We start from the raw sequence: 25,720 nt of genomic DNA, 5'->3' as shown, positions 1-25,720 counted from the left end.
CTTTGGAACTGGTTCCTGGGAGGAGTGTGGAAGGGTTTGGAGATGCTGGCTGGTGAAGAAGCCCTAGGATGCTGTACATCAAGCTTGATGAGAGATTCCTGTTAGAGCACAGAAGACCAGAATGCTGATAGAAATGCAGAAAATGAAGACCAGGCCTGGAAGGTTTTAAGCTGGGAACAAAGACTCCATTGGCAGTTGGACTCCAGGTTATGTGTATTATGCTCTGGCAGAAAATGTGTCTACATTTTGCTCATGTCCTGAGACTTTGTGGGAGACTGAAATTAAGGGTGGCAGACTAGTTAATCTGGCAGAGGAAATTTCAAAGCAGCCCATCCTTCAGGTTGTGGTATGGAGCTTTTAGCTAGCTCTACACTGAGAATCAAGAATGAATGTTATCACTGAATAATTTTAAAAGTTTTTATTTTTGCCAAAAATGAAGTTCCAGTAAAGTTACATCTTTTTTTTTTGGTACCAGAAATCAAACTCAGGACCATATGCTTGCCATGCAGGCGCTTGTACCACTGAGCTCTATCCCCATCCCAGTTCCAGTAAAGTTGAACCCTGTGAAATTGGAGCAGAGGAAAACTCAGTCACTGAAAAGTTTAGCATTAAGAAGAAAAGAAATCAAAATATAAAGAGCAAAATAAAAGATAGATACAGTGGTACCTCAGTTCACAAACTTAATTTGTTCCACAATTCCGGAAAAGATGGCCATGTTCATGTTCATGCAGAAAAGATGGCCAAGGTTGTTTGTCACCTGATGCAAAGTTTGCAGACAAGCACAAAATTTTACCACACCCCTCTGTTTGTGAACCAAATATTTTACAAACAAAAGCATTGTGAATGGAGGTGCCACTGTAATAGGAAACAGGGAGATCTTTTGCAAATGGGAAGGGAACCTAGAGATGGAAGGAGGCTAAGGAGGGGGAGGGAGGGGACAATAAAAAGGATTCAGACGTGTTATGTGTGTGCACCAACCCCCCTGTGACAATGTAGTCATTGTGTACTGCAGACATGCACTAATAAAACTTGAAAAATAAAGAAACAGTGAGTGACCATTCTCCAGTGCAATTTGATGTTTGCTGTAATACCTGGACAGCTTAAATCATATGCAGCTAATGCTTAAATTATAGTGAATTATTTGGGGGAAGTGGACTGGAAGATTATAAAACAGAAACATTACAGGTTTTCATAAACCACAGCTGGAAGCTACCTGTGACACTTAAAAACTTTTAAGTGTTCATTCATAAAGGTATATTTATATATTTTTGCCTAGTAAAATACTATGTCCCTTGTCACCATTCCTTTTTTTAAAGTTAAAGATGATCTCTAGAATGGATGGCATGGCACTAGGATGCAAGGCTTTAATAGTTTCATTTTGTGGTGTTTCCTAAATTAATTAAAATATCAAAAGGACAGGTATATGTCTACTATTAAATGAGATAAGTGTAAAACTCCAGGGACTAAATGAGGAATTGCTGCTTTTTCTGCCACCTGCCCTCCTAGGACAGGAGACTCATAGGCAATTGCCCAGAGTGTAACTGACCATGTCATGGTTTCTGGACTCTGGGACTGCAGTAAGTCTGAGATGTAAAGAGCTTCTTCACCAAGACAGTCTGATGGCTGGAAGGGTATATAAGTACATCCAAAGAAGGGGAAAAATTAATGGTAATAGATTTTAAACTTGATGGTTGGGATGCTCCTATGCCAAGTGCCTTCTTATATGCAATTTCATCATAATTTGGGCCAGCTGTGTCTGAGCAGTTTAGGCCAAGTCAGATGCCAAATCCCAACTGCAACACTAAAGTAAGATCTCTGTTATCCAGAGCTCCCGGATATCCTGCAATCCAGAGAAAGTAAGTTCGGTTACTTCCGGTTCGGTTACTTTCGGTTACTTCCTACTTCCCACTAGGCTGAAGTAGTTTTTCTTCTGACTGCTGAAAAATCTCTGGTTGTCACTTGCACTCCACATCTGAAGCCAATGCTATCAATGTCACATTGCGCATACATGGAAGAATTCTTCGTAAAGCTTCATTAACAATCTGCCCATAATGCTGAGATTTGTTTGGGAGTTACTGCCCATACTTACGAGCCAAACCAATTCACCCATAATTCTCATATTTGTCAACCAGTTAAGAGAAACTGTCTACCATCTCTGAGTTGAGAGGAACTGGGTGTTGGAGCGATGAAGCAGAGCAGGAAGACTTTTACTATATCCTCTGTCACAAGTCTTGAGTTTAAATGATGTACAAGAATTTTTATTCCAAAAAGAGTCACTGTTTACACATTTTTCTCCAGTAGAAGAATGTGTTTGTTCACTGCCGACTCCCCTTAGCTACAGGAGTTCCAGCTGACATCGACTGCACTTTAGAGACTTGCACATCCTTCTCCTCCAGGTCATTTATATTATATTCTTATTGTTCGGTTATAACTTTCATGGAATATTTTTAAATGTGCATTCTTTCACCTCTGTTGCTTTTATATTTCTACTTTGGCCTTTTTTTCTAAGTGACAGCGTAAAGACATCCACTGGAACACAATATTCCATAGAGTGTTTTTCATATAGTGTTTGGCATTGGTAGTGCTAAAGTCAACTAGACTTTAGAGCACTATTGGGGGCTTAACTGTTTCAGAGGCTCTCAACTTAATTCAGGATGGCCTGCTCCTTCCTCAGCCCTGTTTCCTCCAATCAGTGATGACTTGTTATAGTTGCAAAGGAAGCAGAGCATAAGCTCCAGCCCTCATTGCTGTTTGTGATGGCGACCAACTTGGAGCTAACTGGAGAATTCCCTGCATTCCTGAATTTGACTCACTTCCATCCAGAACCCTTGGGCTGGGCCTGGAACTGAGCTCAGGCCCTCCAGGGACTGCCCCTGTGATCGCTGGCCGAGGGTAATCTTGTCTGGACCAGCCCAGGGCTCCTCTTGGTAATCTTGGTCCAGTTTGCTCTTTGAGCAAGTTGGTTAAATCAACTTAAATATGCTAAGATTGGAAGCAAGTTCAGAGAGGAATTTTTTTGTGTGGATTCAAGACCTATCTAGGTCTTGTGACCTATAGCTCCAACAAAGTAGTCTCTTCCCTCTGTCCTGGAACCGACTTAATATTACAGGTACAGCAGGAAACAGGCTGTCTTCTGAAGTGCAGGGAGCTCATGCCTGATCTGATCCCTGCTTTAAGCACCATCAGCCACACTTCTAAATTCTTTCAGGTCCTGCAGCAAAACAGAGAGATGGAAAAATATGCATTTATATCAGAAATCTCTAAAATGAAAGGGTTGCACTGGTGGATATTCAAGACTAACTTTTGGAGCACAGTAAAGGAACATTCAGACTTAGATGTAGCTTGATCTGAAATAAAACAGAAGTTAAACTTTACTAATATTTCATAAATAGAATAACACTGGTCTCTTGGCCCACATGTCAGAAAGTCAGATGTTCTAGAAAATAGAGGAAAAAACCTCAAGGAATCCCATCAATGAGAGGGATTACTAGCTTCGCCCTGGTTTGTTTTTGTCTTTAATGTATTGGGACATAATGCTGTTTACATTTGGTAGGTTGAGTGGATTTATGGGTTCATAATCTAAGTTTCAATAAAGTTAATTCTGACAAAAATAAGTTAATGACAAAAACATTTTTCTGATAGAATCAAACAGTAAAACCTAGGACAAATAGAAGCATAGGTTAACAACAGAAAAATGTTACAACACACTTCTCTTATTTATCTGTCACATGAGGTAAAAATAAGGACAATTTAGTTCAGTCATGTAAGGAACACGCTTCCCTCATCTTTGATCAAGTGTAATGGAGAAATTAGGCTGAGGACTGGAAATGCAGTGAGAAAACTTTATTTTTTTCATCTTGCAAGAATGATGCCAGCCTAACAGGCAGGCAGACACACCCAGGGTGGTTACAATGAGCAGTCTAACTGCTAGAGTGCAGTCCCTACCTCTAGTTGCTCATTGGCTGAGTACTATGGGGGAATACAATTTTTCTGGATGCCACATAGATTTCATTAGGATATACCCTTAGTTTGCTCCCTCTGCATTTTGTGAGTTTAAAGGCAAGTGATTACTGGGCATGGTGGTACACACCTGTAATCCCAGCACTTGGGAGGCTGAGGCAGGAAGATCACCACAAGTTTGAGGCCAACCTAGCCTACATAGTGAGTTGAAGCCCAGTGTGAACTACATAGCAAGACACTATCTCAAAAAAAAAAAAAAAAATGTACATGATTAAGCCACAGTTGAGTAATTGCCAATACTTTTCCAATCAGACTTAGCATAGTAAAACCATAGTTTACTATTTATCCCTTCTCCCTTTGTTTAGGGACCTTTCAGATGCGTAATCTCAATCACATCTGCCAGCAAGTAGGCAGTTTGTCTCCTCCACTCAAAATTAAAGACTTTAATCTTGGCTCTTGTTTGTTTTTTCTGGTACTGGGAATTGAACTCATGACCTCATGCTTGCCAGGCAGGCGCTGTGCCACTGAGCTAAATCCCCAGCCCTAAAGGCTTTAATCTTGAAAATGGACCCACTTTACGTTTCTATTTCTTTCAAGTCACATGAAAATATTATTGAGGGCAGAGTTATGGATATTTTGTTTCTATCTCATCCTTTTGAAATTTCTGTTTGTAAATATTTTTAATATACATACTATATTAGTGCAGTTTTTATGTATATATCTTTATAAAAATGTAAACATTCCAGGAGCTAGCCCTTCAATTTTTTAAATAATGATCTGTACAATCAAAACACTTGGAGATCACTGTTAAAGAGGAGCAAACTAATTAAATAAATAAAGTTTTAAAAAGAAGAGCAGACTAAAAGAAAGAACACTCAATTATTTGTCCAAAATTCGCAAAGCAACTGCATGAGAGCCAGAAATCTTTCCTGATCTCCTCAAGTCCCAACTACTGGCCGCTTCATTTCTCAGGGTCTCAATGAGTCGCTACACTCCACCTTCTTCAAATAGTATTTCTAAGATTGCATATGACTTAAATTCATGAGGCAGTAAAATTATGTGGTGAAAATAGAATTCTGAAGTTAAACAGCCGTGGGAGACAGCCTCAGCCCTGCAATGCACCAGTGCTATAATTCTCATAGTGTCAGTTTTCCCATCTGCCAAATGGGCTCCTCAGCTTCTCACTGAACTGTTGTGAATATTAAATAAATATATTTGATAATAGATGAATATTCATTTTATTACTAAATAAAAAGCATCTGCCCCTTCCACCATGGCTACTATATTTTAATTATAATTCATGAAATTTAACCCTAGAGAGTGAGGTTGGTCCAGTGAAGTCAATAATCCCATAGTAATGGATTGATTTCTTCATTCCCAATATATTCACATAGGTATTGCCCTCCACACCTGAGACACCTGCCCTGAGATTCTCCCATCTGTCCACACTAAACCCCTGGAGGGTGCATTACTCTGCCAATGAGAATGTCCAGTTCCTGTAACTGTCTTAACATCACTGATCAACCGTGTCACTAGGAATCTAAACACTAAAACCATGTCCCCTAGGGAGTCATATCAGAATCTTAGAGGTGGTGCTTTGATGAAGTTGATCAATATAAAGGTAAGGTACAAATTTATATATGTAAATAAAAATGCTTGTGTAGTAAAACTACAAAAAGTAAAACTCAACATGCCATTTTGGCTGGTGGGTATCCTTAGAAGAATGTGTGGCTATAATGGGGGTGTAGAGTCAGGGAAGTTTCTCTAAATGGGATTTTCAGAAGTAAGAGTAGGTATGAGAGCTTTATATTATAAAAGAAGGACAAGATTTTTAAAATGGCCAGCAAAAGAATGGACATACATTTCAAAAAAGAAGACATTCAGGTTGCAAATAAATACATAAAAAAGATGTTTAACATCATTAGTTATTACAGACACACAAACTAAAACTACAGTGAGGCTTTTAGAGGTAAATGGATGCAACTAGAGACCACAGTTATAAGTGAAATAAATCAGACTCATGAGTGTAATCATCGTATTGTCTCCCTAGTATAAGAACCTGAAAGAGTAATTGAAATCTAAAAGGAACTTTTAAAAAACATTGTAAAAGGAAAAGAAATTGCTCAAAAGGAAAGAACAACTGGGATGAGGGAAAAGAGAAAAGAAAGAAGGGGAAAATATGTATATATGTATACACAAGATAGCTAAGATAATTCTACTACTAATTTCTATTGGTTTATTGAAAGGAACAGTTAATGTGTAATTGTTTGATGAATCTTACATGCCTATATCTGGTTATCTGAGTAACCACTTTGAAGATAACAATATCTAATACAACAACCATTGTTAATTTCCTATCACCTTGTTTTGAAATTCTGTATCATTTTTATTGTTTTTGTGTTGTTTTGTTTATGTCTTTGTTTTTGTTATTTTATTCTTTTCTCTTTAAAATAAAAAAGAGATATCACTATGCACCTTTAAAAATGATTTTAAAAGAGAAAAACAAATCAGAAAACACCAAGTGATGATGAAAATTAAATCTCAGACTTTGTTACTTAGGATTCAAAATGGCCCAGCCACTTTGCAAACAGTATACCTACCATATAAAAACTCCACTCCTAGGTGTTTACCAAAGTGAACTGAAAACTTATGTTGTCACAAAATATATATACATATGTTTATTTTAGCTTTACTCATAGTCACCCTAAAGTGGAAACAACTTGAATGCCCTTATATGGTGAGTGGATAAATTGTGATCGAACCATATGATGGAATATTATTCAAAAGGGAATAAAACTATGGATCCATAAAACAACATGGATGACTATCAAATATGTTTTACTTAGTGAAAGAAATCAGAACCCAAAAAACTCTACATATCATATGATTCCATTTAATTATTCTTAACAAAGCAAAACTGTAAGGAGAGTTGCTGGGTGGGGCAGAAAGACCGACTACAAAGAGGCAGCACAAAGGTACTGGGGATGAGGGAACTGTCATGTATGTTGCTGGGTGGTGAATACAGACCTGTGTGTTTTCGAGAGCCATACGATTACACAGCCCCAGGAGGGAATTTATTGTGTACAAGGAAACAGAATCAGTGAGCTTGTAAGAGACTTACGATGGGATGCAGACTGTGGTAAAGAAAGCTTAACAGTGTGACAAATATGCAAAGCATACTGAAGGGAAGGGAAGAGAGAAGCAGACCTGAAGTACTTCGGAAACCATGTCCTGAGTAGCTACTGTAAGGCTGAACACCAAGGACAGCTTCGCTCACATATTATGCTTTACTGTCTCACAGGGGTGTGGGTTAGTAACTTCGAAACTACTTTTCCTGTGTACTATGGTTGAACAAATGAACAAGTATATTATAGGTTATGACACCCACAGATAAGCAAAGGAAGAATGCTACAGTGAGCTACACGAAGCTGGGTTGGGGTCTGGATATCAGCATGAACTCATTTACACTTGTGTGTTTTTAAATACATATGCAGAAAGATCAGGGCTTTTCAACTTTGGTTCCATGGAAATATTTTTAGTCTGGATAATTCTTTGCTGTGGGAGGCACACTGTAGAATTCTTTACCCAGTAGATTCCAGTAGCACTTTCCCATTGGGTTGTGACACCCAAAATGTCTTCAGACATTGCCCTATACCCCTCAAGGTATGCACATGTGTATGCATGAGATTGCCCTGATTTGATAAGCACTGAGAAAGAGGTGCATATGAGAGCATCTATACATCATTTCCAAGCTGTGTTAACTGACAGGACCTGCAGTGATACCCCAGCAGCAATGAGCTCACTTCCCACTCAGATCTTGGTTTCTAAACATCATTCTTCAATAAAAGGAATTAGTGCTTCTTAGGGAAGTGGTTGGCTCCAGGGATGGGACAGAGAAAATGCCAAGCAAGCTGGAAGCATTTTGTGGTCCAACATGATAAGGAAGTACTAATCAGCAACAATAACAACAAAAACAAGGAAAACCCCAACAAAATGGGGGTTTGTTGGACCTTGAAAGGCTTCCCATGGCCAAAGCTAACATTTGAGCTATAAAGTGATATTGGGTCACAATGCAAAGAACAAAATAAATATCCAGGTGTCTATTGTGATGTAAATGAATAATGGAAGAGGAAAGACAGCTCTCCCTTCTAAAAGAATTCAAATTAATAAAGGTCGAAGGAATGAAAAAAAACCCGTTAGAGCTGTAAAGACATCACAGAAATAATAGCAGGAGGCAAAACTGTTTACGAGTGGTAAATTAGTGGATGAAAGTTCAAGGAGAAAGAGGATGTTAGAGAAAGCTGGTAGACATCAGCTTGACCGAATGACTGGCATCACCGTCTCTGATAATAGACAGCAATGGCACTTGTGGTATTTTTCCTCTTACCTCAAGCTAGCCAGGAGGAAACACCAGACAAAACCACACTGAGGAACAACCTACCATGTGCTGTGTCATTAAACTGTCAAGATCATAGACTATACTGAAGGACAGTACAACACAACAGATTGGAAGAGACTGAGATGCCCTGCCGAATAAATGTGAGATGCTGATATTAAAAGATGTTAGTTAGAAAAGTTAGTAAAATCTGATGAGATAGTTGATAGTAGCAGTATTGTATCAGTGCTAATTTCCGAATTTTGCTAATTGCACTGTGGTTACAAAAGGTATTAACATTAGGGGCAACTAAGACTAATGGGAACTCTTTGGACTATTTTTGTAAGTCAAAGATTATTTTCAAAAAGTTATTTAAAAGATGAGAATGATGGATATATTCCTCTGCATGACACCTCTGGTCAATCACAACACACAAATCATATTCGCAGTGCTATTCATGGGCCCTAAAAATGAGTAGACTTCCTAGAAATTTACTCCAAAGATATATGGAGGTAATTTAGGCAACTCTAAGAACTCCTGTCCACCATGTGTTCTTTCTTGTTTCTGTAGATATGTAAAACATACCATTTTTTCTATAAATTCAGGGTTTGTTATAACTTAAAAAGAAGAGATGGCTTTCAAGTGGTTATTAGGATGATTTTGAATGAAAATGAGATGTACGCGTGACCTTTTCCCTAGTGAAGCCACTTCTTTTTCTCTTGTAAGAATTTTTCACAAGATTATCAAACAAGGGTCAGCCTGAAATACTCAACATTGCAAGGGGTGTGGTGGGAAGGGGACTTGGAACCACCAGGAGGGTGAGGCAGAGAGCCAGGCCCGACGTGGAGCCAGAGGTGCTGAAGACAGCTGGAGAGAGTGGTTGTCTCCTCAGCAGCTCTGTGCTGACTGTCGCAATCACTCTCCTTAACATGCCATTAGGCACTGGTAGGATTGCCCAGCTCAGTAGATGAGAAGCCGAGGGAGCCAAGTGACTTGCTGCCCAAGGTCACACGGCTACGAGTAGCAGAGCCAGGTCTGGAAAGCAAACATCCCATGTCATACCCAACCCGCTGCCGCTTCCATCAAACCTGATGGTGGCTGCGAGGAGTGAGCAGTCTAGGGCTGAGAACCCAGTAAGTTGTCCAGGTAGGCGTATGACTGGTGATCAAGAGGAAGACAGGTGAGCCTCAGACCTGACAGGAGTGGCAAGGCAGGAGGAAGTCCTAGAGGGCGGCAGTGGAGAGAAGACTCCTGTGGCAGATACAGAAACCGGCCTCCTAAGGCAGGGGATAGTGGTGTGAGCTAAACTGGATGTGCAGTTGTGTGAAGGAGGCAGTGAGGCCGAGTGGTCAGAAGCACAGGAGCAGAGTCAGGTTGACATGACCTGAGCCCAAGCCCCGAGACTCACCTGTTGTGTGAGATTGGCATCTTCCTTGTCTCTCTGCACCCAAGTCCCCTATCTATAAAACAGTGATCCTGACTGTGAACCAAATCATGTCACTCCTATACTCAGAACCTTCCAGTGGTGTCTGATCATACCTAGAATAAAATCCGAACACCTACAAGGCTCCGTATGATCTAACCCTGGGCTCCGACCCAACTGTCCATCTGCTTCTTGCTCCTGTTGGTCCAGCCACACAGCCTCCTGGCTTTTTCTCCTGCACTTGCTCAGCTCCCCTCAGCAGACAGTCAGGTGGCTCTGCAGTTGGTGTTGCTTCTCTCGGGATGCTCGTGGCCAGACCTGTGTGTGGCTTATCCCTTCATCTAGGTCGCAGTTCGGAGGGCCCTTCTCTGATTGTCCTCGCCTGTTCTTTTGCACCCTTGTTTGTCAGCCTCTTCTGAGGATTTGTTTTCAACCCAGTGTGCATTGCTATTGCCATTGCATTCACCAGCCCAGCGTCTGTATCTCCTGCATCCCACGGGAGTATCATCTCTGCACGAGTGACTGGATCTTTCTTAAATTATTGGATCTTTATAATTTATAATAGGATAGAGCTGTGGTGTATTTATATAACTGAATTTAAAGTAGGGAAGTAGGAGAGGCTAAGAGAAGTATCTAATGTTCATTGAGGTTACTTATAAAAAATAAAGACTTGAAAACAATCCAAGTGTTCATCAATTTGGCATTTATTAAATGAACTGATGTGTATTCATACCTGTAACATGTTGTGCAATGATAGAAAAGTATGTAGTTTAGAGAGAAAAGCAAGTGGTGAAACAATGCACGTGCAGTGGTACAACTACATTGGGGAAAACTACTTTTATAAATGGATTTACATATAAATAAAATCATAGATTATACAGTTATACATGTACATACCTGCAGATAGCTTATAGATGGATATTTTATATTAAAACAGTTTGTAAATATATTTATATAAAATATACATGCTATATTTTTCTAGAAGAATATGTACATTAAACTGTTAATAGCAATTACCTCTAAAAAATGAACTAGAAGGAATGCATAAAAGTAAGGGAAGGGGAGAGATGATTTTCAGTTTCAGCATATTATTCATTATATTTTAGTGCTGTTTGAATTTGTTGTAATACTTGTATATTATGTTTGCAATTCAAAATAATAATAGAGAGCCGGGTATGGTGACGCATGCCTGTAATCCCAGCACTTGGGCGGCTGAGGCAGGAGGATCGTTGCAAGTTTGAGACCAGCCTGGGCTACAAAGTGAGCTCCAGGCCAGCCTGAACTGCATAGAGAGACCCTGTCTCAATAAGACAAAAATAATAATAATAATAGAAAATCATTAAAAGAAAGAGGAAGTTCCTTTGATAGAAGTCTGAGGGTTGCAGTAAATACACAGGGAGCTCAGAGATCTAGGGAGAGGGTGTCAGGGGGCTGCAGAAAGATGAAGCCACTGTCTTTTCTGTTCCTGCTGGTATGGAATATGAGTGGTATTATTTGACTGTTTCCCAAAATTCATGTGTATGAAATCTAATGTCCAAAGTGAGAAGTTAATTGTATTTCAAGGGGGCCTTTGGAGGTGATTATGATTAGATGAAGTGATGGGGTTGACAGCTCATGGCTGTATTAGTGGCACTCTTTTTAAAAAACATAGAAATCTATGACAGGAAGCTTGCTCTATCTCACCATGCGGTGCCTTGTGCCACCTTGGGACCCTGCAGAGTCCTCAGCAGATACTGAACAGATGTCAGCACCATGTTCTCAGACTTCTGAATCCTCAAAATCATGAACTAAATACACCTATATTCATTACAAATTACCTAATCTGTGGTATTAGTGATAGCAACAAAAAATGGACTGAAACAATGAGGTTATCACCACGGATGCCAGACTGACAGGGTCTCTCTAGGAAAGAGGCTTATGCATTCACCTGCCTGGTTACCATTGCTCCTAAATCAGGGGCAAATGATAATGCTGCTCAATTCATCTTTCTTCCTAATGTGTACCTGCTGGCTCTCAGATAGCTTTTGCTCATATTAAGCTTTCATTGGATTTTGTTGTTGACAGTGGTGTTGGTGTGTGCGTGCATCCATGAGTCTGTGTGTGTGTATGTGTGTGCAAGGTTGATACAAACCAGAGTTGACTTTGTCAACCTATACAGTACTGAGCAGAGCTGTTTTCTTCTCTGTACTTCAATGTCTTCAACCTATAAAACCTAAGGGTTGAACCAGATGATCTGCAGGATCTCCACAAGGGTCATGATTGTGCTCCAGTCTATGAACCTTCAATGGACATATACCCTCTACCCAAAGCGGTGTGGGGCATCGCTCGGCCCAGAGACTTACAGCTTAAATGAATTAAATGAATATTTAAACCCTTTAGATTGTGCTCTTGTCCTTCCAAAGCAAAAGACTTAACACCTCTGGGTTGCTGAGTCTGATACAAAATCTGACCAAATACAATTACAGATAACAGCAAAGGTTACATTAAGGAAGTTCGTTCTGTCCTATGCAGACATCAAGGCACTTTGCTCACCACTGCTTCTGCACACTAACATAGAGCTCAATACAAGCGTTTTGTACAACTAAACAACTGGATAAGTGATGTCACCAGCTAAGAGAAGGACTCATCTGAAGACAGACATGTTTGCACTGCCTCAAAATGACCTTGAGGACTAGTCTGGAGACTGTTCCAGAGCCCACAGTCACTTGGGCAGTCCTGAATTGCTTGTCTTCTGGGAGGGAATCCTTGGTGGATGAGTTTCCCCAGGTATAGTGAATGGGGAAAAAGATGCTTGTCGCTCCAAGACTGGCTACTTCTATGCACAGAATGTTCTTGAACAAAAGCTGTTTTAATCCAGTGCCAGATAGAGTTTTCATTTATGGCTGGGAGATGAACTAACCACCAGCAAAGAGATGCAAATGAAGATGTTTATGAGTCTTGCGAAGCAAGTAGATACTCATGTAAAGGCAGCATTTCACATTTTTTAAAAGCCTGAATAATGCTTGAAAGTTGTTTAGTTAAGTAGGTTAAACTAATTTACCCATGCTTTCCTTTATCTTTTAATTGGCTTAATAAGGTCTTTCTTAAAGATAACACAAAGGTAACTTAAGCCAATTTTAATTATCCACAGATGCCCAAATGCAGTCACTCAAATTATAATAGAAAATTTTGTGTTAAATTACACGTTAGACTTTTCCAGAGACTTCTATCTATTTATTTGTGGCATCTGTCTTCCCCATCAACTCATATTCTATTGTAATGGCTCTGATTTCTAGTTCTTCAGTTTTTGCTAATCCTTTGTCCTGAGAGATTGTTTAGTTTTAACTCTTTATGACGTCTCACATTAAATGGCACCAAGCTATACTACGGGTATCTCTGAAATTTAGCTTCCTCACAAATCTGTGTGAACTCAGCAAATCAAGCCACATGAAGAGGGATACAAATGGAATAGGGTCCCCTTTTAATTCCTCTTTTTTCTCACCTGTATGAGTGAAATTGGTCTGAGAAAGAAGCAAACTAGACAGTATGAAGCCTGGCATAGTGGTGCAGGACTGTAATCCCAGCACTCTGGAGGCTGAGGCAGGAAGATGGCTGTGAGTTCAAGGTAAGCCTGGGCTACATAGCGAGTTCAAGGCCAGCCTTCAGGCTGAACTACATAGCAATATCCTGTCTCAGAAAACCAAAAAAAAAAACAAAAAAAAGACAGTGGATAAGGAATGTCACTTATCCTAGGAATTTCCTAGGGTAAGGAAAGCTTGACTGATGGTCAGTAGACCAGGCTTAGACCTTCTGGACCTCAGTTTCCCTGGGGCAAAAAAGGGGTTTGTAGCCCACTGACCCCAATGTCACCGTCCTCTCTTCCCACCTTGCTGTGAGGGTGGCATTTTGGAAGCAGCTGGTACAATTTACACTCTATTTGAGGTCAGCCAGAGAAGGATATTGTAACTTCTGAGAAACATGACTACCATGGTACCCATGAGGTCCATGTACTCACCTCTCTTCCTGGAGAGATTAGGAAAACTCATATGCTCATTGATTTTAAAAGTCAGAAAAGGTCTTTCGGTATTTTTCTTACAAGACAAAACTATCAGGCAGCTACTTTTTTTTTTTCTTTTTTTTCTTCTGGTACCAGGAATCGAACTCATGACGATGCGCTTGCCAGGCAGGCGCTGTGCTGCTGAGCTAAATCCCCAGCCCAAGACAAAACTATCAACAGTGTAATCTGAGTTGAAAGAAAACTAAACAGGAGTGGAAAATATGTATTAAGTTTTTAAAATGTTAAGCCACCCAATTACAGAATACAAAAGCCTTCCCCAGTTCTGTGACTAAGTGGCCCTGTGATTTAAAGCTGCTGACGGCATCCACCGCTCACACTGATGACTCCCCCCTTTCCTCCTCACACAGTTCTGGCAGACACTCATTTGTATGTATGGCTTCAGCCTGTCTGCTGTGTCTGGCCAAGGGACAGATACCAATGACATATGTTAATTACTACCCAACAACTTCCTTTCTTTAGGGTGTTTATTAACATTCTTATTTCTGCCCACTGAACCAGCTGGCACGAGGGGCCCCTGGCAGCCCCGAGTTCATGTACCAGTTTTACTCTGGGCCCACAAAATATAGAGTTTTTTTTCTTTTGGCTAATAATTTTTTTCTGCTTCTATCTCAGCCAAGAGCTTTCTGAGATGGGTGATGACACCAAAATAGTGACTTGGAAACAAATGTTTTGCTGTTGGGGCTCATCTTCAGAGTGGCTCTACGTACATTCTGGTATCATAGCCAGACAATATCCATCCATCTGCTTAGACTTTTTTTTATTTTAAAGAGTAAAAGAAGGATAACATAGTAATAGGGGGGCTTACCAAATTACAGACAAAGTGTTAGGAAATTATCAATGGTTGTTTTACATAATGTTATCTACAAGATAGTTTCTCAGGAAAACAAACAGACAAATAATAGTGAGTTACAGACAATAGTGGTAGGAGATTATCAATAGTTGTTATACTATACTTTGGTATCTTCAAAGTGGTTCCTAAAGAAAATAAATAGAGCTCTACATGAGTGACCAATTGAATAATCATTGACTATTCTCAATGGTGGTTGTAGAAAACACATAATAATAAACATACATCCATTGATGAAATAGCATAGGAACAACACAAACATTACAGAGTTATGGACAGATTGGTAGGAAAATATCAATGGCTGCTGTAATACATGGTGGTATCTTCAAAGTGGTTTCTCAGGAAGACAGGGATACACAAGAAAGATCTAACAAGTAGTTAGAGCCTAAGGGTTGTGAAAAATAGCATATTACCTCCTCACCAGTGATTCCTGTCACTGAGGTGTGACGGCTGGAAGGAAGGCCAGGACTGAAAAGAAGGACCAAGAGACTAGCACCTGTGTCTAGCAACAGGCTGTTTTGGTTTTCCTCTATAGTCATGATTACCTGGGGCTCCTCCATGGAGATGACAGTCTGGCCAAAGGGAGAAGGCAGAGTTGCTTAGACATTTATGTCATTAGCAAGTACCAAATGAGGCCCATTCTGACCATGTACACCAAGAAACTATGAAATAATATATATATTAGTGGAAGTATAAATGATTTTAGGAGAAATACCAGCTTCTTCTCAACCTCTAGACAAGGCTTCTGGTAGCAGGACAATATGTGTTCCAGGAACGCTTAGGAGGTGGGCGTTGGGGAGCAGGGAGAGAGTAAACGTGGGAGAAAGGACTGAAACACTGAAACTGTGGTCAACACCATGAGCCATGAACTGACGTATATTCCCACCTCACAGTGACAGCACACCTGAGCGTAAAGGCCTCTTCTAGCTCTCTCCTTCACTGGTCCCCCATCTCTTTGTACCCTAAGGAGGGACCTGGACAAGTTTCCATCAGAATGACAAAGCAGTAGAGACACAGTAAGGGAGTGTTCTTCAGCACCCTCCCCCAGTGACATCTCTGCAATAATTTGTCTCAAAATATTAAAGGTAGGGGACAGTTAGAATGTCAAAGAGACAGTTCTTAGACAGTTGCCTTGTTGGGGAATCATAATAGAGTCCACTCTGAAGGAATCTGAAGTTTTATTCTCATCTGCTAGGCTGCCTTGTCAGAGACACTAAACTAGTGGGTCTTGGGCTTTTATATCAGAACATGGTACAGAACCATGATTTTGTCAAAGGGGTTTTACAGTTGCAAAAGATACTGGCATTTGCAGCTTCTTAGCTCAGAGCTAAAGCAGCCCTGTGCTTTGTATTCTTAACTCCACAAAGGAGACACGCTCCTTGCCCTTTGTTCTCGCCATGTCCCAGCCACCTAGGATACACAGGGGAAAGTCAAGCCATGCTGAGTTGGTCTGTCCTGGGTCTGCCGTCAACGAGCTCTGGGCAGCACAGTCTTTGACATTTTGTGGGAGACCAGATGGAGGAATGCCCTCCGCCCTAGGAAGGATGCTTTAATGAACACATATTTGTTATCTAACACAGGGCTGATACGCAGCTGTTGTGTACCAGTATGCCTACATCTACTCATTCTTACAGTGTCAAAATATGGTTGTACTGGTTAGTAAAAGATCAGTACTCTGAGCTTCCCAGTGCTCCCTTAGGCCTCACACATACCAATCCCTTCCCTGGGATCCCCAAGACCGCGCACCTACAAGATTAACACTGCTGCATAAAGGCCTCCAAGACTTTGCTGGCACTATACGGAAGAGGCAGTGCCATTGGTATGAGTAAATTTCTATACTTCTCATTACCTAGAATGTCCTAACACTGAGCTGGTGACACACAGCAGAATGAAACCCTGTCCGCGGGCTGCCAGGAATTCCTAGGCTGGCGGAGAACTGTCGTGAAAAAGGCACTGAGCTGTGTCCCAGGAACTTGGAGATGGCGCCACCTCAATTTCCACTTCAGGGAAATTGATTTGCGGGCTTGAAAATTCAACTTTTCATCACGCTAGAGCGGTCAGTTTCTCAGGGACAGATCTCATCACTCAAGCTCTCGAGAGACGGCTGCCTAAACAAAAATGACAATTTATTAATTTTCAGTGAGAAATAAGAACTTCTAGGCAGTGTGGACACTTCTGTCCCCTTGACTAACACATTCTCTCCCAGTAGGCAATGAAAGGAAAAAACAAACAGTAACAGGAATGCAGCTTGAGTACGCAGCCCGAGACGGGATCTTAGAGGGACTGTGTTAATGTCAAAGGGCGCAGCATGTTCCTAAGCTAATGCCTTCACTCTTCTGTGGAAGAAGACCTGCCAAACAGAGAGGACTGGCTGTTCGCTTGACGTCCTCCTTGCACTCCTCCCTTGGGAGCCCTTCCTCTCTGACCCCACTTTCTCTGTTCCATGCAGATATCCTGCTTTGGCTGACATGTTCTATCTTCAGATTTGTTAACACCATCCACTAGGCTCTAGCCAAACTCCATGAATTTCTTGTGCCTGGCTTGGAAAATACTTTTTCATTCATGTGTCCCCCTTCCCCAACACACACACACACACACACACACACACATCCTACTACTTACGTTAGATTATTATCATTAAACTCATTGTTCCCAGCCCAGTCTGGCTATGCTTTTGAAGAATTTTGAGAAATTTTTAAAATATCGATGCCTGGTTCAAAACCCTAGAAATTCTGATTGAATTTATTCAAAGTACAATCCAAACACCCAGACTTTGGGCTTTCAAATCTTCCCCCAAATGTACAACCAGAATGTGAGACTCCTAAAGAGTTGACACTCAAAAACAAGTTTTGCATTTGAGCAAAGTTTTGGAGTCACTGACTTAACTCTTTCATTTCGAAGGTATTTCCACCTGCACCGACTTTTAACAAATGCTACTGTTTGAACTTGAGATGCTGAGTTATTTGGTTTAAGGTAGGATCTAGGTATGGGCATTTCCACCAAGTTCCATAAATTATTTACATGTGAAATCAAGACTGAGATCCAGTGGTCTAAACATAAGCTTGCTTGACTCTTCTCTGTCAGTTCTTTTTGGACATGGCTTTGCACATAGGAACAAGTCAGGGACAAGGTCAATAGATATGAACGGTAGGGACCCACGCATTTGTAGACCTCAAGGCACAGGCAGGATGGAGCAGGAGGTCGTGAAGGTGTTCAAAGCATGTTTGTTTGTCTGCATCCACACCATGTTTACGTTTCCCTGGCACAGAGTGATCTGGGGTGCAGAATCGTGGGCTCATTTTCGTGGGCTCTCACTCCGTAACTTCAGCAGAGTTCAGTGAGTCTGGCCGCGCTTGAGGCAAGCAGCCTGCTGCATGCTTTTCTCCGTGGAGTATGATTGTCTTGTCTTCTGTGAGTGCTCTTTGGCTGTTCCCTGTGGCCTTCCCACACCAGGCCCCTGCTTGACCAAGCTCATCATCTTGAAAGAGGCTGTGCCATATTTTGGTTCATACTCCCTTTAGCAATCATTATATTTTGGCAGAGAAGCAAGAAATCGGAGTATTCCAGGCTGCCATTTTCCTAAACTCATTAAAGATTTTCACTTGCTTTGAAATTCTCTAGTTTCCTGTTGTCATTTCTAACAATTCCAAAGTATATGAAATTCATTTGAACATCCACATTGTTTGCAGCCTTGTCTGGTTACCTCTGGGAAAGCCATCAGCACCCTTCCGGAAGCAACTTTTAAAAAGAAAATCACTCTTCAGAGGGGAAGAGTCAGAGGGCAAAAGCAGAGGGCCAGCCGGTACATTCACCATCATTTTCCTGGGACTTGCAGTGACAGAACTTGAAATAAAATAATTTTTTTTTGGTACCAGCAATCGAACTCAGAACCTTGTGCTTGCCAGGCAGGTGCTGTGCCACTGAGTTCCACCCCCAACCCTGGGAATAAAATAATTTTGATTGGGAACAAGGAGGACAGAGAAGGGCAGCTATGCCTGGCTGGGCAGCTGACACACAGCACAATTTTATTCTATTTTTTTTCCACATAGCACAATTTTAGGGACACCACTGACACTGCCTTCTATGGTCCTAGCACCCTACAACTGCCCTTCCCACCACCATCTCATATTCTTGGAAGACTATGAAGTTCATTAAATTCCAGTCCTCAGTGGCCCTGGGTTCTGGTTACATTGAGCATCTGAGAAATGTAGGGTCAGGGAGCTCACTTGTTTGTTCTGTACTGCACATTGCTCATTTGGAAATCTGTAGGTGCTTTTCAGGTCCCAGTACGATTCTGTGTCACTTTGTCTAAGCTGTGGGAGCCCAGTCTTTTGTGTGACTGAAACCATTTGTATATAATTTCTCTGATACGGAGAACATTAACTTGAATTTGAAGTGGAATATTTCTCTCTGTCCCCGTGTTCTATGCATTCTAGATTTGGTGATTCTTCCCTTGGAGAAACACCAAATTTCCCAGGTTATTCAAGTGAAGAATCAGTACCTCTCAGAAAGCAACTGTGGAAGAACATATCATGCAAAGACAACTCTCCGCTTTTTGATCATATAAAATATGGTCATATAAATATCCATGGTAGCTGGCCATGGTGGTAGACACCTTTAATCTCAGCACTTTAAGAGGCTAAAATAGGAGGACCGCAAGTTTGAGCCCAGAGTGAGTGACTCAGAGACTTAGTGAGGCTGAGTCTCAAAATAAAAAAATAAAAATAAAGGGCTGAGGTTATGGCTCAGAGAAAAGGCCCTGGGTTCAATCTTTAGTGCCACACACACACAAAATAAATCTATAATAAAATACATTCATATAAAATAGCCTCCTCTCCCATTATAACTGATAAACGACGAAGCAAGACTTTGTCCTCAGAAACCAGTACTTTATGCTCTCGTGGTTTCACTCTCCTACCTCTACAGAGCTGCGTATCTCTCACTGCCTCGTAGGTCTAATCTTAACTGGCCATAGTGAGATATTTCTCCAAATTTCCAGATGTTGCATTGAATCATAAGCCCAGACAAAGGGAACTGGTCCTTATTATATTGACAGATATTCAGTACTGCAATGTGTGGGGATCTATACTCTGGTTTTCTCATTTGACAATATTTATTGGCTCATTGTAGAAACTAGCAAAGACTTTTGAGAGAAAATTTGCTAGGAGCACTCTGTTCTTATGTTACCTTAACATTTTCACTTCTCCAAAAAGAACATCTTGTAATCGTTTGATGCTACCCTGGAAGACCCACAAAGATTTTCACTTAGAACCGTAGAATTCTAGAACTAGCAGACATCTTAGTGATTATTCATCAGGCACATGTACCATATTTTTATATAGCAGGAAGCAGGGGAATAAAGTTACATAGCAAGTTTGTGCTACCTCTGAGGACCTCAACCTGGCTTCCTGCCCTGACATTACAAACATTTTCCCAGGCCTCATCTATCTGAGGCTGGAACACATTCAGGGTAATAAACCAAATTTCACTTGTTCATGCCCATACCAGTGAAGCCAGGACCTCTTTAGGCCTTTACAACACGTTTCCCAAGTATTTCCACAGATCTCCTTATAATCATGAGCAACTCCTCTGTGCTGCATGCAGATCATTCTTATTAGCCTACCCCAGTGGTTAGGACAGCCCCAGAGCGTACCCCAGCTTAGTTGCAAGGTGGGATTTCTACTCTACTAGTACTTTGCTTCTTCTAAGCTCCTTGTGATAATTACTACAGCTAGGCATTCACCATCCCATTGATGTTGTGTCTTCACCAGATGTCTGCTGGTGCTATATCTCATGCCACAGCAGTAGAAAGCAGTGGAACCCTTAAGATGTTGAATTTGGGGCCAGGGATGTAGCTCAGCAGCACAGCACTTGCGCAGCAAGCACGAGGTTCTGAGTTTGATTCTCAGTACAAAAAATAAGATGTTAAAGTTGTGCTCTAATGTTTGTGTTATACTCTCTTGGGTCCAGTTCACCTAACCTTGTATAAGTCCTTAGGGAGATTGCTTTCTCATATCCTCAGTGCTCTGGTCTTCTCTATAAAGGACTCAGAGGAATCTTCTTTGCCTAAATAAGAGGATCTTATTTAGATAAGATCTAAATGTGAAAGTTGTTTCTACAGAACAAAAGCATAAACTAGTGACAACCAGTCTGCTATTCTTGCACTGTGTTACCTTTAATGATAAAACTTATAACAGAGTCAAGCTACTAACACAAGGTTTCTGCTTCCTTTAGGGTGAGTTCTTTCCCAGAAGTCTCCTCTGTGCTTCATGCAAAGCAGTCTTAGAAGCCTACCCCAGTGGTTAGGACAGCCCCAGAGTGTACCCCAGCTTAGATGCAAGGTGGGATTTCTACTCTACTAGTACTTTGCTTCTTCTAAGCTCACTGTGGTAATTAGGTGTCAAAGGGTCTGGCTGGCTGGCATTTGGGAGGGATTATGACTTGGCCTCTGTTGTGAATGGGGTTTAAAAACCATAGCCATGGTGTCCTCGCCATCAGCCACAGACTCCAGCAGAATGGGACACTAGCAGAGAGTCAGCTGTGGCCTGCCCTGATGGACCTCCACCGTACACAGGTGCAGACTTCGGGCTTCGCAGAGCTCTTGGTTTGTACAATTTTGGCACTATCTTTTAATGGAAACAATATAAAATGCTAAATACAAAGTCAGGTACAAAAATGAATATTTGTTTAGAATGAGGGAAGAAATCATAGCACATATAAAAATTTACAAAATTTTATCAATAACAAAAACATGACAACATCCATAAAAATATCACAATAATTTTTATTGTTTTACTGCCCAGCATACCTCTCTAAATATCTTTTCACTATTTTTGGCTACATACTTATGAATTGATCTTTTATATTACCATGATTTTATAATATCAAATTCTGTAGTGAGCATACATAGCAAGTCTTTCCTCTAGCATGGTGGAGGAAAATTGCTTTTTAGCAATTGGTTGGTGCTAAATTGCTTTGGTGGAAAATTGCTTTTTAGTATTATTAATCGTTTTAAAAGTTAGACTACCTTGGCTTCACAAGATATTATTGAGTATATCACATAAACTTTTAGGATGAAGAGAACCTCTTATCAAATTGCTCTCGTAAACAGGCTGTAAGGTGCCAGGACATTTCAAGTGTGTGGATTTCCTAGAAACCCACTTCCTCTACTTCCCATGTGGTTCCCCGGGAAGTGAATAGGACAATGTCCACCAAAGCCCTACCTCTTCCCACCGCTGGGCTGTGGCTGCTGCTCCATTGTCCAGACAGCTTAACATGGCACATGGCAATGTTATACGACAGCCACAGCTCAGACACCGGCAAGCAACTCTTTTCTGATGCTTAAGTACCTTCAGTTAATAAGGCGATACATTTATGTTCCCCCCCCCCCCGTACCAGGAATTGAACTCACGACCTCGCGCTTGCCAGGCAGGTGCTGTGCCGCTGAGCTAAATCCCCAGCCCCTACATTTATGTTGGATCAAGTCACTAAGCAAATGTCAAGATGAGCGAATGCTCTGAGAGTCCCATGCACCATATATTCTTTAATCAAGTGGTTTGCAAACCCCGCACAGACCTAGAGGCTGCTGAGGGGCCTCCTGACATGGGTGTAGAGACGGGGGGTTGGTGGTTACCCAGGACAAGGGGCTCAGCATGCAGGGATCTGGAGCTCTGGCAACCACATTCAATCAGATCCGAATGGATTGAGTAAACTTGTTTTGCTTAAGAGTTTCAAGAAATTTCCCAGGAACAAGCATCTTGCTCTCCAGATCTGCACTTTCTGCCATTTGACAATATTCTCAATGATCAGCTTCTTTACCAAAGATTACCAGCCAAAGCATTTGCATAGATGCAGGTAAATGATTCTGTCTATTCTGTGTTTTGCTGCTATGAGTTTGTACAATGTAGGTGCCTGTTTGCTTCAACATTGCTTTATTTCTGCTTTACTTCATCTTTAGTTTTCTGCTCAAAATGCAGTTGTGTGAACTAAATATATTGTGTTTTGGTTACTTACAATAGATGCCCTAGGAACACCAATAATTTCTTGGTACAGCAGGGACACATGCACCAGCTGACATGTAATCAGCTTTTTTTTAACTTTCTTTTTTAGTTCTCTAAGTTATTTCTGTATTCACTTGAGGTTTGTCCGAGTATTTCTAGCTTTCTTTATCAAGCTCTGCATTTTGCCAACTCTTCCACTTAGGTGCTTGTTTTTTTTTAAGACAATTTGCAAATAGAAATGGTTAGAAAATTGTCAATGTAGCAATTGCTTGAGCTTGACATATATTAATTCTCATTGTAGTGAGAACCCTAACTTGGTTAAAGAGAACACTGAATAAATATGTAGACATTGTTCTCCCAAACTATTTGGGTTATTAGATAGGACTCTACATACAGTGAAGCAAAAAGGGGCACAGTGACTATGTGGCAAGGTAGAATTGAGGCAGACAAGGGATGAAGAGAGGTGAGTACATGTAAATAAAGTGGTAATTGATTTTATTTATTTATTTTAAAAATAAAAGAAGGAGAACATATTAACAAACACATCCATTTACAAAATAGCATAAGAACAATACAAGCAATACAGAGTTACAGACAAAGTGGAAGGAAATTAACAATGGTTGTTGTATTATGTATTGATATCTTCAAAGTGGTTACTCAGGAAAACAAATGGAGACAGGCAAGACTGATCAAATAAGTAATCATTAACTGTTCCTTTCAGTAAAGCGATAGAAGTCAGTAGTACAACTATGTTAGCTATCCCGTATACATATATACATAATTTCCCCTTCTTTCTTTTCTATGTTCCCTCAGCCCAGTTGCTCTTTACTTTTGAACATTTTCCTTTCATCTCACAATGTCTGTCATACCTCCTAATTTTTATTCACTCTTTCAGGTTCTTACACTAGTGCGACAATACGTTGCTTACACATGGAGGTCTGGTTTATTTCACTTTTGAGTATGGTCCCTAGTTGTGACCATTTATCTGTAAAAGCCTCGAGTTTATCTTTCTTTATAGCTAAGTAATATTCCATTATATAAAAGTACCACAATTTTTTTTACCCATTCCTCAATGGATGGACAATTGGGTTCCTTCCACAATTTAGCAATTATAAATTGCACTGCTATAAACATGGGTGCACATATATTGCTGTGATATGATGTTTTCAGATCTTCTGGGAAAACACCCAGCAGGGGGATAGTGGGGTTGAATGGGACCTCTAGACCTAGTTTGCTGAGCAATCTCCAAACTGATTTCTACAGTGGTTTTACCAGTCTGCATTCCCACCAGCAGTGGAGAAGGGTTCCTATTTCTCCACAGCCTCGCCAGCATTTGTTATTGGTTGATTTCTTAATGCTAGCCATTCTTACTGGGCTGAGATGAAATCTCAGTGTTTTAATTTGCATTTCTCAAATGGCTAATGATGTTGAACATTTTCTCATGTATTTCTTTGCCATTTGTATTTCTTTATCTGAGAAGTGTGTATTCATCTCAGATGCCCATTTTTGGATCGGGTCTTTGAATTGGGGGAGGGGGGTGATGTTTTTTAATTCTTTATATGTCCTAGATAGAAGTCCTTTGTCCAAGGGACAGTCAGCAAAATTTTTTTCCCAGTTTGTGGGTTTTCTTTTTACTCTGCTGGTGATTTCTTTAGATGTGCAGAAACTGTTCAGTAGAATGAGATCCCAGTTGTTGATTCTTTGAATTATTTCCCGGGCAGTTTGGCTTTTGTTGATGAACTCTCTGCCTACCCCTATGTCTTCAAGATTTTTTCCTATTTTCTCTTCTGTTAGATTTAGTGTTTCTGTACTAATATTGAGATCTGTGATCCATTTTGACTTGAGTTTGGTGCATGTTGACAGACTTGGGTCTATTTTCAGTCTTTGGCAGGTAGCAAGCCAATTTTTCCAGCACCATTTTTTTTTTTTTTTTTTTTTTTGGTTTTTCTCCGGTACCGGGAACCGAACTCACGACCTTGCGCTTGCCAGGCAGGCGCTTTTGCCGCTGAGCTAAATCCCCAGCCTCCAGCACCATTTATTGAAGAGGCTATTGTTCTTCCAGTGAGTTTGTTTGGCCCCTTTGTCAAAGATTAGGTGGCTGAGTGTGTCTGTGGTTGTGCCTGTGCCTTCCAGTCTGTTCCATTGATCCCCTGGTCTATGTTTTAGCCAGTAACAGGCTAATTTTATGACAGTAGCTTTGTAGTATAATTTCAGGTCAGGGATTGTGATTCTACCTGACTTGTCTTTGTTGCCCAGAATTGCTTTTGCTATTCTGGGTCTCTTCTGGTTCCAGATGAATTTAAGGAATGTTTTCTCTAGATCTGTGAGGTATGCTAATGGTATTTTCATGGGAGCTGCATTGAATCTGTACAGCAATTTTGGTAGTATGACCATTTTCACAGTGTTGGTTCTTCTTCTCCATGAGCAAGGAATATTTTTCAATTTATTGAAATCCTCTTTGATGTCTTTTTTCAGAGTACTGTAGTTTTCACTGAATAGATCTTTTACTTCTTTTGTTAGATTGATTCCTAAATATTTCAATTCCAAATCAAAGCAAGAACATTCAAGGTGATACAGGGTCTAAAGACAAAATAATATGAATCAACAGTGGTTGTTACATTACATATTGCGATCCTCAACTACATTGCTCAGATTATCAAATGTAAGAATGAAAGATTGCTCAAACCATTGAAGAGAATAAGAAAATAATTTTTCAATAAAACATTAAAGATAATACAGAGTATCACTAGACAAGATGGTAGTTCACCATTGTAATTCCAGTGCATATTGTTACCTTCAAATCAATTGCTCAGACCACCAGACACAAGCATGCAAAGTCAATCAGAACATTAAAAAATTGTAAGCATTGACTGTTCATTTTAATACACCATCAGACATCAGCAAGACAGTTATCACAGCTATTCATATATATTTTTATATTTTGCCTTCCTTCTTTCTTTTTTCTTCTTTCCTTCATCACAGTCATTCCTTCCTTTGAGTAATTTCTTTCCCTTTCCTATTATCTATTGTACGTTTTGAGTTTTACCTAGTCTTTCAG

This window comes from Chinchilla lanigera, unplaced genomic scaffold (genome assembly GCF_000276665.1).
Source record: "Chinchilla lanigera isolate Chin_1 unplaced genomic scaffold, ChiLan1.0 scaffold00117, whole genome shotgun sequence".
Classification (NCBI taxonomy): Eukaryota; Metazoa; Chordata; class Mammalia; order Rodentia; family Chinchillidae; genus Chinchilla; species Chinchilla lanigera.
Note: the sequence above shows the minus strand (reverse complement) of the source record.